The 3,894-nt window shown below is 42.1% G+C and overlaps 1 non-coding gene across 1 annotated transcript; it reads left to right on the top strand.

Moving 5' to 3' along the window:
- The first annotated feature begins 3,576 nt into the window (after positions 1-3,576).
- Positions 3,577-3,659, top strand: TRNAL-CAG (transfer RNA leucine (anticodon CAG)). The gene has a single exon. It is a non-coding gene; the product is annotated as a tRNA-Leu (tRNA).
- The last annotated feature ends 235 nt before the right edge of the window (positions 3,660-3,894 follow it).

Genomic DNA, 3,894 nt, shown 5'->3' with positions numbered 1-3,894 from the left:
CGACCGGTTGAATCTTTGAAGATGTTTTTTTTTCACGTTGACACATGTTCTATTTTCACGTATTTTCATTATTCTCATAACCGTTTGCACACATATTTTCACATGTTTTGGAAATGTTGCTTTTGAAATGTCAATTCTGGAAATCTAGCACGTATTGCTCGTGGTAATTTTGGACTTAAAGGGGAGGATGTCATGTATGCAGTGCAAATATTCACCGTTGTATCCCTACACTGGGACCGGGTTGTATCCCTACGCCAGACCTCGGATGGCGCTGCTGTGAATCGGGCCTTGATCGGCAGAGTGAATAAACGCGTACGACAATTGATCGCAGTTTGTCGAGATACTTTACACAGGCGTATGCATGCAAAGTTTGGGGCTGCTGCGTATCATGGTTTTGGAGTTATGGAGGAGACTGACGGACGGACTGATGGACGGACACTGCCTTTTGTTATTATAGATTAGCACTAAATTAATTTAGTTAAAAAAAAAAATCAAAGTACATTAAATGCAACTTTCTTCTATTCTTGAGGTCTTTCGATGACCACCCTAGGTGCTGGGGAAGCGGTTTCTATGCCCAGGGTTACAATTCTGGTTGGGTCGCCTCTCCGACAAAGGACGACAGGGCAGGAATTTGGACTTTGTTCAGAATACCAGTGATAGCTCGCCTAATCTTTGCGAAGGACACCGTTGGACCTTTAAACTCCACCAACTATGGTCAGCAGATGGGACACCCAGTTTAACGTACATCTGAGGGACAGCACCCACAGAGATTAATCACTATATATATATATCTTTATGTAGTTATTGTTGTATAGCGGCATATCAGGTCACTGAATTCAACCACCAATTATTTTTGAGGTCAACAAAGGCCAAAAGTTCAACATAGACCAAAGATCAACGACTTGAAGGTGAATTTCTAAAATTCTCAGTTTTCCTCCGATTGACATGAGATTTGAAGAGGATTTGCATACCAGGTCACTGAATTCAAGCACCAATTATTTTTGAGGTCAACATAAAGCCAAAGGTCAACAACTTATTTTAGGGATTTTGCAAGTATCGTGCTACGCACGAACACATTTCTTGTTGATTAAATCCAAAGCTATTAAAGTTTAGAATTGCACAAGGACTTTATGGACATCCTGTGTATATCCTTTCAATTAGATGTTAATATGTATGTAATTATGTTTATATTGAAATTAGATTCAATTATTCCAAGGTGCATGGATTACTTGTAAATAAATATTCTGTTTGCTTGAGTTCTGTAATCAGCAAGTCTGTTCTCGATGGTCATGGTGCAACAATCCATTGAAAGTGAAAGGTCAAGAAAGACCGATTTGCTGATTTTAAGCGGAAACGCTTTGATCGCTCATCAGATGCCACCACCAATGTGGCCACGTGGGTACGTTGACCAGGCCTCTCTCTCCTGGGATGCGGCGGAGGTGATCACTTGTCCATCAACGGGGGAAAACTAAAAAAGACAGACCAATAAATGATCAACAAGGCCGTTTTACCACGAACACGATTCCTGACCTTTCAATGGTGGGGTCAAAGGGGACACTGTTTAGTTGCGGATTGTATGGTCGACACCCGGGCATGACCAATAGGCCTTTGAGAGCCTTCGCCATCACCGTGGAATGGCCGTGTGCATCACAAGTTGTGCACGTCGTGGGATGCAGAACAGCCAACAGCAGGGTGTCTGTGACACAAAGCAGGCCAAGGCTTTCAAACCCATTGAATCTGTTTGGATAAGGTCTGAACGCTCCACCAAAGCCCTGCTTGCTTGGCGCTTCGTCACACAAACAAAATGGGTCTCGATCTCAGAATACTGTAATTGTACCTCGTGGTACATGTCACGTGATTTTACAAAGCTCCGCCTTCACTTTGAATCGTAATAAAGTACATGGTACTTTGTTCTGATGCGGCGATAAAAACATCACTGCAAACTTTCAGCTCTTCAACGAGTCGCGGGTTTCATTGTGGTGTCGCTGGTTGTTATGTCTCCATATGCGGGTTTTAGTAGGTTCAATGGGATCCAACCAGGTCTTATGTACAGACGTTTATGTGTGCAGGTATATACGAGTGTATGTGTATGTGTTTGTGTGTATACGTGTGTGCAAGTGTGCATGTGTATTTTTGTGCGCATGTGTGTGTATGTATATGTGTGTGTGTGTGTGTGTGTGTGTGTGTGTACGTACATGAGACTTTGTGTGTGTGTGTATGTGTGTGTGTTTTTGTGTATGTGTTTTTTGTATGTGTTTTGTGTGTGTGTGTGTGTGTGTGTGTGTGTGTGTTTATGACCGTCCGAAGATGGACGAGGTTATGTTTTCGCACCTGTTTGTATATCTATTTGTTTGTTCTTTTTGTCTGTTTGTTTGTCTGTCTGTCTGTCTGTTTGTGTTTGTCTATTTGTCTGTATGTTTGTCTCTGTTTGTCTGTCTGTTTGTCTGTCTGTGTGTTTGTCTGTCTGTGTGTTTGTCTGTCTGTGTGTTTGTCTCTCTGTTTGTCTCTCTGTTTGTCTGTCTGTATGTCTGTCTGTCTGTGTGTGTGTGTGTGTGTGTGTTTGTCTGTCTGGTTGATTTTCTGTCTGTTTGTCTTTCTGTTTGTCTGTGTTTTGTCTGTCTGTCTGTGTTTTTCTGTCTGTGTGTTTGTCTGTCTGTTTGTCTCTCTGTTTGTCTGTGTTTTGTCTGTCTGTCTGTGTGTGTGTGTTTTCCTGTTTGTTTTTCTGTCTGTTTGTCTCTCTGTTTGTCTATTTGTCCATGTGTTTGTCTCTCTGTCTATTTGTGAACAAGATATTTCAAAAAGTTATGGACGGATTCGGACCAAACTCGGTGGAGACCTTGGGTAAGTGATAAGAACAAGCGGAGAGATTATGGTTTGGGTCCAAATCCAGATCCGACATATCAGTGGATACAAAACGTAAACTGATCAGCCTGGCCGAGGTTCATGCTCTCCAACGAGTTCCGTTCTAGTTTGTTTGTATACGGTATACCCCTTAGGTAAACAGGTAAACAGCACGGTCCTGGAGCACACCACTCCAACTTAGTGAACACAAATCTTACAAATAAATATGGAGTTCGCTTTCCAGTCACAGGAGCATGTCATTCGGCTCATCAAAGCCTGTGCAAGTATTGCCAACCTATGATTCTTTGTTAGTACTCTAACCTTTTTAGATGCCAAGCGTCAATAACCTTTTTAAATGCCAAGCGTCAAACAAGGAGGCAGCACTTTTAGTCTTTGTTATGACTCGGTGTTGGGATGCAGCAGATTGTACCTCACAGACGTCGGTGCTGCAGAGGCTGTTTCCTGTGCGTCTTGACGTCATCACGGCACAAACTTGAGGGAGTAATCGCCACTTGTGCCTTGTTCGGTAACGATCACCTGAACAATACCAGACTAAAATAAAAATGGAAAGAAAACGACAGTATTTGGCTCAATCGCTGTTAATCAAAGTCAAACCCTCCAGTTTTAACTTGTTCGCCAACACAGGTCCGGTTTAATTATAAACTCACGGTAGTGTAATCGTTGAATATTTTGAAAATGTTTCATATATACATTTTCGTTGTAGTCCTCACCAGTGTCAGGATGGCCGAGCGGTCTAAGGCGCTGCGTTCAGGTCGCAGTCTCCTCTGGAGGCGTGGGTTCGAATCCCACTCCTGACACAATACTTTTGGAATTGCATTTTGCTAAACATCTCAATGTTTTAGTATTTTCAAGCCCATTGCTGTCATTGATTGTTTTCATTTTTGGCGGTATTATTTTATCTTAAACAAATTGTGCGGTGGATGTTTTACTGACTTTGGTCTTATTGCTCCATCTGCTGCTCATTTTTGGTATTACTACTTGTCACGTGACAGCATTGCATTGACCTTTTTTGTTTCGAGTTTCATGATTTTT

This window comes from Myxine glutinosa, chromosome 1 (genome assembly GCF_964187855.1).
Source record: "Myxine glutinosa chromosome 1, kmMyxGlut1.1, whole genome shotgun sequence".
NCBI lineage: Eukaryota > Metazoa > Chordata > Myxini > Myxiniformes > Myxinidae > Myxine > Myxine glutinosa.
This window is presented reverse-complemented; position numbering and strand designations above follow the sequence as displayed.